The sequence below is a fragment of the Macrobrachium nipponense genome, chromosome 3 (genome assembly GCF_015104395.2).
Source record: "Macrobrachium nipponense isolate FS-2020 chromosome 3, ASM1510439v2, whole genome shotgun sequence".
Taxonomy (NCBI): domain Eukaryota; kingdom Metazoa; phylum Arthropoda; class Malacostraca; order Decapoda; family Palaemonidae; genus Macrobrachium; species Macrobrachium nipponense.
Window position 1 is genome coordinate 72946432 of NC_087202.1, and position 15718 is coordinate 72962149.

At 35.7% G+C, this 15718-nt stretch overlaps 1 protein-coding gene across 1 annotated transcript in view; it reads right to left on the bottom strand.

The window, feature by feature from the left end:
• LOC135221806 (uncharacterized) overlaps positions 1 to 15718 on the bottom strand; it is a 938326-nt gene that overhangs the window by 875240 nt on the left and 47368 nt on the right. The gene's annotated exons all lie outside the window — the stretch shown is intronic.

Genomic DNA, 15718 nt, shown 5'->3' on the forward strand with positions numbered 1-15718 from the left:
TGCACGGTTGATGTGAATCTACTATAGATTCTTAGATGTGGTAGTGCGTTCATCTGAATTCGACTGACTGAATGGACAACTTACTACTCCCAGCAAGGCCAGATTTAGATGAAATAAGAGTTTAACGAATAACAGGTGCGCGGTATGCCCCCAAGATGACTATGACATCCATTCTAGTAAGAGGTAGGAATATAAAACTAGCCAAGCAGAGGACCAAAATACCTGAAGTACAACAAGGAAGGAAGACGTCTTCCAGCTGATGAAACGTCGCAAAGTCGAGGAACAACGAGACGATCCAAAGCCATAAATTTCCATAACTTGCCACTTTGGTAGGAAATGCCTTTGTAGACTGAATAATGCGAATTAAATTCAAATTTATGACATAAGAGAAAATATCGATATGCAAGACTAGCAACTTATAAAGTACCGTATCCACAATATAGACAAGAGTGACGTATAGTCAGAATTTCTAAGCCTATTCAAAATCCCCAAAAAATTACCTTAGGAATTAGAAAACTGTATATATCGTTTTCACGGCCGTTTTGCATCATTACGTGAAGAGTAGTAATTTGTTGGGGCAAAATATTCATAATTGCACTAAAATTCATATTTTGAAAATCCCTCGCTTTATTTTATATAAAAATCAAAAGATTAATTTGCCAAGATTGGCGCCAGTCGCCTCTGAATTGATGGCCTTCTGACTTGACTTCCATCCTTGCGGGTTGTGAAATATGAGAGAGAGAGAGAGAGAGAGAGAGAGAGAGAGAGAGAGAGAGAGAGAGAGAGAGAGAGAGAGAGGCAAGGCTAAAATAAAGCATACGCGAGATAGAGCTTCGTGGCAATTACCCTCTTAATCAGTTTCTATCCCATTAAGCAATTCTTTTGCAACACGGTTATTTTCTCTTTAAGCCGACCTAAAAAAGACCCCTGCTAATGGAAGGAGCCTCATAGAGACATCCGGGAGAAAATGGACGGTTTAGAAAGTTTCTCTTCTTTAATAACGTGTGTCTGTCTGTCCGTCTGTCTGCGTCTCTCCCGCACACACCTAGTATAGGCCGGGAGATGTGATACTAGACTCGTAAATACTACTATGCTACGAGTCGTATTAGCTTTACCTGATCCTGACACGGATAACAGCTGCTTTTACAATCATCTACGTTTGGGAATGGAATAAGTTTTTAGGCCGAAGGCCAAGCACTGGGACCTATGAGGTCATTCAGCGCTAGAAAGGAAACTGGGAGTCGGTAGGTTTGAGTGTAACAGAAGGAAAGCCTCGCAGATACACCATGAAATGAATTGTTAAGAGAAGGTGGATAGCAAGATGGAAGAAACAGATGAAAAATGAAAGTTTAGTAAAGAGAATGAAGGGGGCAGAAGGGACGCTGCAAAGAACCTTTAGTAATGCCTACATTGAACTCAGTGAGTATCAACGTTTAGGGCGTAGCTATTTCCTTCTTGGTCTCCAACATTATTATTACAATGTCATTTGAAGATGATCTTGTGTGTGTGTGTACAAAAGTTTCCTGGCCTTGTCTCAAATAACCTTTATAACGCAATCGGCTTATCCTTATCCCGTCCACCACCAAATTATTTGTAAATAAATCCCAAACAAACGTTACTGTTCGTTTCATCTCTGATGCCTTGACAACGTACATATCAAGTCCCTTCATTTATCAGATGGGTATAGTTATGTACGCCTAAATGATTTTGTATATATGAACCCTATCAACGTTCCAAAACAAACCTGTTGCTATTATTATTATTATTATTATAACTGAGAGCCCAGCTGTCTTGTAATCTTTACTCTTCTCAGCTAACACAATCTCAGCATCAGTATCAAAACCAAACCGGTTCAAAAAGGTCAATATTTGACGAAATATTTTTGAAGTCAAAGCTACACAAGTTAAAACTAACAACAGTATTTTCCATCTGACACGAAACAAAGTATATAAGAGAATCAGAGACATAAAACGCATTCTTTACGATCTGCTCGTCGGAGCAAGAGCCCGAGTCAACATGCAGTCCATTTAAAACATAATAATCGGTTCCTGCGTCAAAAAACTAATTGGGCAAGGCATTCACCTTGGACGCCATCAATGCTGTGGAAGAGGTCTTTCCAAGGTTCGAATAAAGGAAGGAATAAAGGAAGGGGCTACAACGAAAAACTAAGAAAATCCTTTCTCCTGTCGGACATAATGGCTATGGAGCATTTCCACTTTGGCTAATGGGTATAATGTAATCTCCATTTCAGCCGCGTTTCCTGTCTTAACTTTGCAAACATAAAAGCATGTAAACGAGGTAAGTAGTGTGACCAACATTGAGAATAAATATATCTAATAATAGTGAGGAACCTTCTGTCTGTCCTCTCGATAACTATTGAGGGAAATTCAACAGGTAACAAGGGTGAACAAAGTTTTCTATACAACATGAATTTAGACACTTCTAAGTCATAAAGGTAACAAGTTGAATTTCCTACAAATATACATTTCGGATTCAGCGACAGAGGTCGTGTAACACCTAACGACCAAAATTTGAGATGGAAACACCACCGAATAGTTCAAACGCAAAAACCAGTCAACAGTCAAATTCTCCCTATAAAGGATTCTGACCCTTAAGGAAGATCTGAAAGCATTATCAACATAGCATTTTCCTTTTTCATTTTTTTTTCTGGTGGGAGTTAGCTTCATTATATCCTTGAATACATTTGCACTCAAATGGTTCTGTTTTACTTAAATCACGGCTTTGTATGAGCGCATTTTTGCCGCTACCTTTCCTCTTTTGACGGAATATAGCGCCATTAATTTGCATAATGGCGTTACTCATCTCACGTTATTAGGGTATCTATGCTGCAATACCACAGACGAGGATATTTTGCAAACTCAGGCTTTATAATTCCAACTTTTTTTCCCATAATTATGAAAGGAATGGCGACTTCTTAATTACAGTTTCACGTTTTATGTTTTTATCATTCGAAATGACTAGGGTAGACATTATTGTAAAAGTACAGAGATTAGTTTAATGATTATAATACCGCATACTGCCTCATCTCCTGCACATCGCTCAAATCCACATCACGAGATGGAGTGCAGAAAACCAAACATCACCCTACTTCAACTACATAGGCTATACATCTGAATTAATATCAAAAGCAATTTTTGAATACTTTAATAAATAAATAACCTCCTTACAGAATCCCACATGAGAATACGATGAACGTCAAGGATTCTGAGGCTAGCATACTCTTAATACTCTTAATCAAGGAGTCATAAAATATTCAAAATATTCCGGTCGATAAACTTTGTCTATGACGATCGCACACTGCATTAACTAGAGCATATTAAACAAGAAAATGTTTCTGGTAGGATAAAATCATGCAACATCCCATTAATTAACAAAGATATATTACGGCAGATTCTGGTCATCAAAGCTTGAAACTCTAAAGCTGTATTTTGCAATATATATACATTACACGAGCAGCTCAACACTGCAGATGAAAGAAATCGTTACATTTCATTACGTGTAAGTAATCTTCCTAGGAAATTAATTTAGTTAACATGATCCAAATTAAACAAAACGATCAACGAACTGATGCTTAATTCTCTCAATCTCTGTCATACCTTCAATACGTTAATCAAATCGGACGATAGAGAGAAAGACAAGCATTTGACGCTTGCAATGAAATTGTCTACAAGTTTACAAATAAACAACATATCAGAACAAGCAGAGAAAACATCACACTTGTGGTGGCCCGTATACTTAACACATCCATTTCAGAGTTGTCGAGTTCATTTTCCTAACCAACAACCTTACAAATACAAGCCGCCGCCTTCAGGAGAGGGAACTGGCTGTAGCAATACAGAGATACCTTTCTCTTAATGGAGGCCGTTTCGGCGTTTTGTTCCCCTCCTGTGCATGGGCTCCTCAGTCTACGGGATGGGTGGTTTTTAGGACAGAATCTCAGGTAGGGCGTCAAGGTCAGTCAGTGCCGTCATAAAACATTACGAAATAACAGCGCGCTACCGGAAGTATCACATGTCACAATTGGAAATAAAACCTTACATACAATAGCATATGGGGATCGTAGATATAAAAGCGATTAAATATACCCATCCAAGCTCAACATAAAACAATAAAGAGATTAAATCAATAACGTCTGAAGCTAATCTACAAGCAACTCTTAAATTGGACACAAAAATCTAATCGTCTAGGACGCACACTGAAGGATTCTTACGCAACACCGAAGCAAAGGTTTATTTACGAGCAAAATACTGCCTCATAAAAGTTGACGGTCTAAGACCAACCACAGCAACTTATCGAAGCCATTATATATTCAGCTGCAACCCTTTCTTCTAGAATAAACGGGTTTTAAATATGTATACCTAAATCTTAAGTCTTAGAATGACATGAAGATGACCGGGTCTGCGTTTATATCTTTTATTATGGACAAGGAGAGGGGGACGACCATCCCTTCTGCCATTTCCTTACGATATACGACCATGCTGGTTGCTTCACATCACGCTGGGGAACCTCCTTATTATTCAATGTTAACCTTTTATGACTGGACCGTCTAGTCCTCCCCTCTCTCACTGCAACTAACAGCCATGTTCATTGCTTACCTATGGCTACTTCTGATTCAGAAAAAATGGTTACGACAACAATAAGCCAAATGAAATACTACAACTCTTTCAAACAAAAGCAAACTTTGTTTTATCTGTTTGAAATCAAAGAGCATTATTAGCTAAAGTCCACATGACCCCGGGTCTCACATGCTATACGCTGAAACACATCGCCTTTATAGGATACACCAGCCAACCAGATGGTCTTACTACACTCCTCCACTCGAGTAAAATTTCTACCAACTCTAAGTCCTAACCTTAGAGTCAGTATCAAAATCACATCATTTACACTAAACGTTTTAAATGAAATATACTGTTATACGCTCCCCAATCATAAAAAACATAAATCTATGATGACCGGATGGAACTTTTTTTTTTTTTTTTTTATCATGTCATCTTATGTATCTAGATTGTGTATGTCATTGTGTATATTACATATATATGGCCTTAAGCTAAAAATAAAATTCATTATTATTATCATTATTACACACACACACATTATATATATATATATATATATATATATATATATATATATATATATATATCTATTACACCCCCTTCATTACCCTAACTACACAAACTGGGAACTCTTACCTGTTGCCAACGGTGCCCTGTCTGTAAGATGTCACGAGGCTTATTAAGACTGCGTAAATATACAAAAATATCATTTATTTCCCAAAGCAATTGGTTATAACAAAGAACAAAATGATTAACAAGTCATAATGGCACAAATACCCAAATCTGCCCATAAAGAAAACCAATAAGATAACATTCTACCTTCCGGACTAAGGTTACACTCTCAAACCCCAAACAAGTCACATTGTCTAGTATTAGTCAGTTAGAGAATCCCATTCCTAATCAACCATGGAATCGGACCCATCTGTAATAAAGATAATAGTTATATAGACACCCCACGTCACTCTTTTCAAAGTATTTACGTAAAGAGAATATTTCCACACTTCTCTCTCTTTTCCAAAAGGTAACAGATTTTCTAATATTTTAAAGAACGTGTCTTACCTTTTCGATGGGCGTTTTCTCCCGACACTTAGGGCAACCGCTTGTTCTCTCCTTTGCACAAAGAATGCGTCTTCCACAAGTACCCTGAACCAGTAGGCCTGTAATACGCGTACAAACGAATGCACATGCCTCGCAAACGGGGAACGACCTCTGAGACAAGTTGCTTGTTCAGCAAATACCATGCTCTCCCCTGTGAACTTTGCAGTGTACCACCCCTTGTCTCTAGGCGAGCTGAGCTATGTGACTTTATTATTATATAAAACACTTTAAACATATTATTACCTTCCCCCTCGCCATTCCCCCCTCTTTCACCTCTCTCTCTCTCTCTCTCTCTCTCTCTCTACATATCTATATATATCAAAAGGTGCGAACATGTAGACTTCAGAGGGTTACCTAAACTCAGAAGATCAATTAAGTTGTTTATTATGATACGTTTCGTGTCATCCTGACACATCATCAGTCTGTAATGTAAAATCAATTCACATTTATAAAAAATATATAAACGTTTACATGCTATTTTAAAAAGGAAAACATAAAATACTAAAGTTATTCATTAAAATTATTGTTTAAAGCTAAAAATACTAAAATTATTTACAACATGACATTAAAATTGAAGAAATTTAGGATTACAAAGGAATATTAACATTAATAAAGCGAAGGACAAGAAAAGAATGGCTGTAGGACCGTCATTTGCCCAGATCTCGACTACGCCAAGAAGAGCTGAGTATAGAGTCCTGCATGACAATAAGTTTCTGAAAGTCTAAGCCATTTTTTATTTTATGTTCAGGTTGAGGGAGTTCTTTAAGTAAAGTAACAATGTATTTAGAGAGATTGTATGCTGGACTCAGATCACTATATGGTTAGTCTCGATGTAGAATTTATTTACCAATGTACCCTTAGAAGAGACAATTAACATTATTTTAGACAGAGTTTTTTTAAAATGCTGATGACACTTTCCACGGTTTTAATAGACTTTTTTAAAGCAATTATTGGAAATTGCTGTGCAAGATTCCGCTTTCGTTTTTAATGGTCTTCTGTACTCGCAGGTCGAGGGCGTGGCCATGGGGTGCACTTTAGCCCCGATTTTTGCCAATGTGTTTATGGATTTCTTAGAGAAAAATTTTTTAGCCGAATTCCCAAGTACTTTCAAACCAACTTTTTACAAGAGATATGTAGATGATACTTTTATTTTACTTAGACATGCATGGCAGGGTGATGCTTTTTTGGAGTTCGTGAATACTCAGCACAGTAACATAAACTTCACCATAGAAACTGAAAAAGATAACTGCTTACCTTTCTTAGATATCAAGATAACCAGAGATAATAATAAGTTTAATACTTCTGTCTATAGGAAACACACCTTCACAGGAATGGGGAATAATTTTTATAGTTCGTGCTTCATCAATTTTAAACTAAATGCCATCTCCACTTTGGTCTTTAGAGCACTTAGGTATGCTTCTGATTGGAAATCATTCCAACTGAAATTGAATCTTTACGAGATTATTTTTTAACTAACTCGTACCCTACGGAGGTGTTTTATAAAATGGTAAACAAATTACTTGACTTAAATTTCACGGAAAATACCCCTTCCTTTTATGTACCAAAACTACCCATATACGCCACTATTCTATATTTTTTCAAAAATAAATTGGGAGACCGTATAAAGAAAATTATTGAAAGAGAGTTCGGAAGTCTCAAAGTTAATTTAATACCTATTAATCCTCTCAAAATAGGCTCACTTCTTAGTTATAAAGAGAATTTGCAACCGTTTATGCGATCCAATATTATTTACAAATTTACTTGCCCGGGGTGTCCCGGTACTTACGTTGGATCGACGAAACGCTTGTTGCAAGTTCGATATTCTAGTCATTCGGGAGTGAGCTACAGAACTGGCCAGAGGAAAACCAACCCTGAACTTTCTAATATAAGAAATCATGCAGCTCTCTGTAAAATTGAAATTAACAAAAAACATTTCTCGATAATTGACAATACCCAGCATAACCATTATATAACGACACTTGAGTCTTTACATATCAAGGACCTCGTTCCTTCCCTCAATTCTAGTCAATCCTCTACTCAGCTTTTCTTGGCGTCGTCGAGATCTGGGCAAACTACGGTCCTACAGCCATTCCTTTCTTGTCCTTCGCTTTATTAAGGTTAATATTTCATTTTAATCCTAAATTTCTTCAATTTTAATGTCACCTTTTAAATAATTTTAGTATTTTTAAGCTTTAAACAATAATTTTATGAATAACTTTAGTATTTTATGTTTTCCTTTTTAAAATAGCATGTAAACTTTTATATATTTTTTATAAATGTGAATTTATTTTACATTACAGACTGATGATGTGTCAGGATGACACGAAACGTATCATAATAAACTCCTTAATTGATCTTCTGAGTTTCGGTAACCCTCTGATCTCTCTCTCTCCTCTCTCTCTCTCTCTCTCTCTCTCTCTCTCTCTCCTGTTTATATATATATATATATATATATATGTAATATATTAATAAATATTATATATATTATATATTATATATATATCTATATATAGATATAATATATATAATATATATATATATATATAGTTATATTATATATATTATATATTATATTATATATATATATATGGGAGACATTCATAGGGTTACCGAAACTCAGAAGATCAATTAAGGAGTTTATTATGATACGTTTCGTGTGTGTGTGTGTGTGTGTGTGTGGTGTGTGTGTGTGTGGTAAAAATAGTAAATAAATAAATAAAAATAAAATGCACAGAGCCCTAGGTATAGTGCTTGACGTTTAAGAATATCTAAGGGTCCGTACATAGTTTTACATTCTTTCTCCCACCTTCTGATTACTTCGGCGTATATTGCCTGCGATATCATTCTTTTCGGCTAACTTGAAATTATGAAAGTAATGAGTCCTAGTGGGACCAAAGCTTGCATACTGTGGGAGGCAAAATTCTAATGAATGACTGAATCGAGGATTTCAGGCTATACATCCAAGCACTGGCGCTTCGGCCATTTGGTGATTAAAGCAGTGAAAAGAAGAAATTGAAGTGGCAGGACAGCGATGAAAAAAGTTCGAGGCTCTATGGGTAAACCTTGGAGAGAATTCCACGATTGTACAAAGGAGCAATACTTAAGAGAGGTTGGGAAAAAAAAAAAAAAAAAGGTAGGTTGAAAAAAAAAAGTAAGTATATCTTCGTTTAATCAGACCACTGAGCTGATTAACAGCTCTTTAAGGACTGGCCCGAAGGATCAGATTTTTTTTTTTTTTTCGTGGCTAGGAAACAACTGGTTACCTAGCAACGGGACCTACAGCTTTTTGTGGGATCCGAACCACATTATATCGAGAAATGAGTTTCTAATCACCAGAAACACATTCCTCTGATTACACGTTGACAGAGTGCGGAATCGAACTATCCACTACCGAATCGGTAGGCGAGCACGCAACCCAATCGTCCAACGAGGAACTAGAGGGGTTGGCCAGCAACATGGTAAAGGAAGAGGGAATGGAAACAAATTCAACGGCTAGAAAGTGGGTACAGCTATATGATGTCAGGACGCTACAAACACGCTACGGCAATGCTTACAGCAGGATCCACTCCGTTAGATGGCTGACGGCTCTAAGCATCGCCATCTTGAATTCAAGATGGCGTTGCTCTAAGCCCTTGTGGGAGGGAGAGGGGGGAGGGGAGGTTACAGTTCTTCATTGCATTCAGTATTTTCTTGTTACTAAATTTTACCAAAGGAAAGGATGTCATCATGTAATATCTCTGAAGATGTGAAACAGTTAAGCAAAACCTTTTTTTATCCCCCTCACAAATTCACTTATTTCCCTGAAGGATGTGCAAGTCAAAACTCCATCTTTTCAATAAATAAAACAAATCAATCTCCTTCATAATGACTACACGTAATGTTGCAACTGCTGAGGAAAGTTATTTTTATAAACTGTTGACCTGAGAATTTCACACGTACATCAACACTTCTATCAATATATGTTATGTATCTAACCTTGAAAGCAAACAAGTGCCAGTTTGATAACCGTTTGATGAATATTGAGAGTTTATCATAAATCATATATCTCTCTATAAAACCCTTTCATAATTACTCTCAAATATCACAATCACTGTGATAAATGACATTTGTATAAACATTAATATCGCATATTCTATAAACTTTGTAAATAATTCCGTGCGAACATAATCTGAAAATGGGCATTCTGAGGAAAAGTATCTATACGTGCCAATCTGAGAAGTTAAAACGAGCATCAGGAAGGAAATATCACTGTCATTCCTAAGACATTATTGCTGCACTTTTTTCGCGATGCTGCAAGGAGATATATTATGATCCCGCATAAATATCACACACTGCATGACAATATTATATTTTCATGCCCACGCTTCCAATTCTGAGAAATGCTAATCCAACTACATTTCTTATTGTCAGCTGTTTTTCTCACTTCTCACCTTTACCCATTCTGTTTTCCAGAATATTTCGTCGCATATTATATATTGGTCTTTTCGTACGATTCTGCTGTGTTATGAACAACAGATATATAGCAATGTTTAAAACTATCATATTTTACTAAGTCACAAGAGAGAGAGAGAGAGAGAGAGAGAGAGAGAGAGAGAGAGAGAGAGAGAGAGAGAGATCTAAGGATATTAATATGATAAGACTGGAACTAATTGTACATTATGCTTTAAAACAACACTGAAAATATAAGAAAAATAAGTATCCCTTTGCCCACCAGAGTAATGGAAAACATAGGACGAAATAGAAAAAAAAAGTCAATAAGACATTAATCTGCACAAAGGACAGCTGGGAATGTGTAGAGCATCCATAAGGCCATCAGCACCTATCAAAAAAACTATTTATATTCCTACATCACAAAATGATTCAAAGATCAATAATGTTAATTTTAGAACTGATGTTCGCAATACGCTGCTTTACGGCCTTAGTTATATTTCAGAAAAAAAGTCAAGTTGTTACATCGAAAAATGTTCCCAGAATAATTAAAACCAACACGAAAATGGTAAAATAAGAAACCTTTGCAAGTCTTTACATTCGCAAACTAAGGACAATTGACACTGCAGAAATTGAATTCTAAACAAGTTTCAGTGCAAAACCTAAGCAATGCTATCATCAAAAATTGAATTTTTGAGTGATACACTAGTTCTCGGAACAACACACAGCTCTTTATAAAAATCTGGGTCACCGGATATTCCACTAGGGTTCTTTGTATCAAAATTGCATATTCTATGTAAACCTGTGACGTCTGTTTGACATGAAACCAATTAATCGGTTTTACAAAACATACTTTTCAACATTTTAAATCAATAGAGATCCTCAACATTTATGTTTTCACTTTATGAATTATCCAGGAGTTCTCAAGAACACGATCCCTCCCCTACCAAACAAAGAGTTGGAGAAATTTACCATGAATATCTAAACCTTCGAACATCCAATTCTGCATGACCTAAGTTTCAAAAATGTGCTTTTAAATTGTGTAGACTTCCATGTTTTATGACAACAACCCTTCCTCCATTTTACTGAAAAATCGTCTGCACGTCTTGAGATCATTCCTTTCAACTGTCATCTAGCAAATCTTTTGTTGTTGTCTTTAACTGTTTTATACACTGCTGCAAATATTCCCATAAAATGAAAAAGTAACAGATGCGCAAAATGAAATTTCTTTTTAACACGAAATTTTCTTAAAACTTAAATCATTACACTGAAATAAGTTTGTTCAATATCAACACTTTGTGTGTGTGTGTGTGTGTGTGTGTGTGTATATATATATATATATATATATATATATATATATATATATATATATATATATATATATATATATATATACATATTCATAAGTATGCATATATTTATGTGTGTGTGTGTGTGTGTATATATATATATATATATATATATATATATATATATATATATATATAAATAAATATATATATGTATAATTATACATACATGCATAGAAACAAATTACGACCTTTTAAAATACTGCAGAATTAATCTATGGGGACATTATGCTTCTGCCCTTAAAGCTGTCTACTTATTCTACCTTTTGTCCCTCTCTTTAGCGGTGGTTAATTCATCATTAGCTCGAAGTCTAGTTCCTTCTACAACGCCACATAACTTTCAAAGATCACCTTACAAACTAAAACAAGGAATTCTCACTGTAAATAATTTTCTCGTTCTTTTTATTTTTCATCTCATTCAATATAATGCATGCCGAAACATAATTAAGATAAATTCAGGTTCATAACATTAAACTATGCATTTGACGTTTGGGAGCTTGGTCCTTTTGTAGAATGCTCACTGCAACCGGAAATGTGAAAGAACATCACCCTTACATATTTTTCAAAACAACCCGGTCCATAACGCACACAACATTCCAAATGAGCATCTTTAGGGTCCCCTTCATTACTTTATCAAACACACTTACCGTCCAAAAGAACAAAAATGTAGGAATACATTCGGCCAACCGAACTTGCTTTACTGTAATACTGCACTAACCAACATCACTTCGAACATGAGAGGAAACGTGTATGGAATCGTGGGGAACTCGCCTCAACTTCAATGCGCGAAACATCATAACCCAAGTGGCGCATGAATATTCATCTTTAAGAGAGCTTCAAGGTAAGTTAAGCACTGGAAACGGGAGAGACTGCTTCTTGAAGGCATGGCATCTTTACTGAATGACGTTAGCTGCCTTTCACTGCAAACACACTCCTTAAAGGTTCCTCTTCTTCTTCTCCTTCCGACCTGACCGGACCTTAAATCATCAAAGGTGTCGGGCAAGTGACTGGGACTTATTCCGACTTAACAACAAGGCCTGACATTCGAATAACTTTGTTTAATCGAAAGCTAAAGAGCCTAAAATTATTCTAAATGCTCCCCTTCGTTCTTAAAGATGACGGCGATGGCACAAAGCCACTGAATAAAGATCCAAATGCACTATCGTTTAACCGTCAGCATGAGTGATATAAACAAACGCTGGTGCAAGATACAATTCGATTATTGCAATTGGTAACAGAATGTATTTTGCAACTTCTAGCGCTCTTACGGCTGAAATCCAAGGTAAAAAATAAAACACACACACACATACAAAGCTCAACCTGCTTTTCCTCTTTAATCGAGGACCCCAACCTGTTGCTGGAAGTGCCACGGGCTCGTTCACAGACAGACATTGCACTCCAGGATTACCATACCATACCACATCACCTCTGGATATAAGGCTTACATATGTCTGCTACTTCTCATAGTGCTCAAGATTCGATAGCGAGTGCTTTGATCACTTTTTTCATAGTGGTAACTTATTTCACTCTGGCTATGAAGATCTAAAATTCCCAGAGTAAGCCATATTTAACATTAATACAAAGATCCTGGTCACTCTCATAAGATTTCTCACATCCATCCGTTATAACCAAATTTAGAATATAAGTTGAAATTTTACAATCCACTTTAACCTGGATCGCCTAATATTCTGAAAGTTCCTCGTATTCTGAAAGTTCCTCATATTCTGAAAGTTTCTCATATGTATGACATACCTCATACAAATCTTTATAACCACGCTCCACACATTTTCATACTAAGGCACCTAAAACTGAAGAGTTCGTGGAATTTCAACCAAGATCACATTTCCAAGGGTTTCCCGCAACATTTCAAATAAATGAACACCTCATATATACTTCCTTAAAATTTGACAGGTTATTCCAATCTCAGATTAAAACCACTAAGGTTCCCGGTAAAACACGAATTACTAGAAAAATAATTATCGTTGTACTGCCGGTACAACACGAATTGCTAGAAAAATAATTATCGTTGTACTGCCGTTACAACACGAATTACTAGAAAAATAATTATCGTTGTACTGAATAATGGTAGGACAAGATTTACTTCAAATAAATTTCAGAAAATATATTATTCATTATTATTGCTGTATATTTCTGGAGGCCTTTATTTACCTTGGTTTTCATGGGTAATCCTATTATGACACCGGTGTATTTAGCCGAGAGTAGACACAATTCCATGATAAGGTTAATGCTTGGCTCTCCACAAGACCAATCCCAAAATCCTTGATATTTCAGTGACTATTTCGATGTTGAATTTTAACAAGTATTGAATAGCAGAAAAAATATATATATATATATATATATATATAATTATATATATTATTACAATATGGCAATTTACATTGATACGAAATTTGTTCACTCTACGAGGAAAAGATAACATAAATGATAGCATAAATTAATTCATTACACCTGTATTCCATTTCAGATATTATCATGAATTTCTGAAACAGTCATCTTCATGTTCCAAGTGGTTGCCGTCAACCAATAATTCCGAACTGATTGGAAGATGAAGTTAATGCACATGAGTCTCTCCCTCTCTCTATTCCGTTCTTTCATTATACATACTAGCTGACCAACCCGCTGCTGACGCTGCCCGGGAAAACTGAATAACAACCAATAAACTCTCTCTCACTCCCTCCCTTTTCTGTTAAGATAGTTGCTACAGTTACACTGCCCGGCATTTTTGGCTTGAATTTTCGGTTACGGTTGTCCCCCTCCCCCACCCCCCATTATAAACTATCTTAGGGGTCAAAACTATAACCCTACCAAATTTCATGCCCATCGGACAAGCCGTTTGGCCGTGACTGAATGACAGACGGACGGACAGACATAGTAAGATACTATATATTTCTCACTCTCATATTAAAATTGTTAGACCCTTCAACTCTCATTTGAACAGACCAGCGTTCGATTCCAGAACAGACTGGGAGGAAATTGATTTGGGGCACTTCATAAAAACCCAATATTCCCGATTAAGTTTAAACAGAAACAATAAATGATTTGTGATTCCAATGCTTGGGTACACAGCTCCATATAATCTTTAAATTGTATTATTCATATCATTACAATAGGATTATTTACGCAGTTACATTAGTCTAAAACGTATTGAGGACACAATCTGTGCAGTCGATTTCTGGAACAATGTTAAATGTATAACTCATTAGACGTACATTTTGGAAAAGCGCATATGAATGTGTGTGCATATACTATAGAATGAAAAACAATCACAGTAAATATTTCATGTGTCGAAGGATCCCCAGTGATATGCTTGTATACGAAACACACACACACACACACACATATATATATATATATATATATATATATATATATAATATATATGTGTGTGTGTATGTGTGTGTTTCGTATACAAGCATATCACTGGGGATCCTTCGACACATGAAATATTTACTGTGATTGTATTTCATTGTATAGTATATGCACATACATTCATATGCGCTTTACCAAAATGAACGTCTAATGAGTTATATATTTATCATTGTTCCAGAAATCGACTGCACAGGTTGTGTCCTCAATACATTTTAGACTAATGTAACTGCGTAAATCCATATATATATATATATATATCTATATATATATAGATATATATATTATATATCTATTTGTAATGCATATTTCCTCTCTTTAACGATGAATTATTATGAAAAGTGTTTGCAAAATTTTCAGATTCCTTATTCCAGATTTTGCATAATAAAATTTAAAAAGTTGAGAATATAATGTAGAATGTGAAAAGAGAGAGAGAGAGAGAGATTAACATTGTCCGTTCCAAGCTAGAAATTGTTTCCATAACTTGTCATCGCTCGAGATAAGAACTCGAAGCCTCCGTTTTGTTTTCATAACGTCTACACTTCTGATAAGCGAGTTTTGTTTGGAACATGTAGAGCATACAATGTACAGGTCTGGTTTCAAACATGTACATCTTGCTCGAGAAGGCACGTGAAAGGATTGCACCATCTTTCGCAAGATCGTTCTAGAAACTTCTGTTTAAGCATACGTCATCTTTGGGGAATAAAGTCATTTAGTTTTGCTTTCGTTATATATCATTATTCCTTTCATACGAAAATACTTTTATCATCTACAATCATGTAATAATAAATGTTATTTACCATTGTAATTTCAATTTCTCTTTACTTATTGATTTGAAAGAGAATTTTTATGAAAGTAATGTCTCTCAGCCCCAAAACA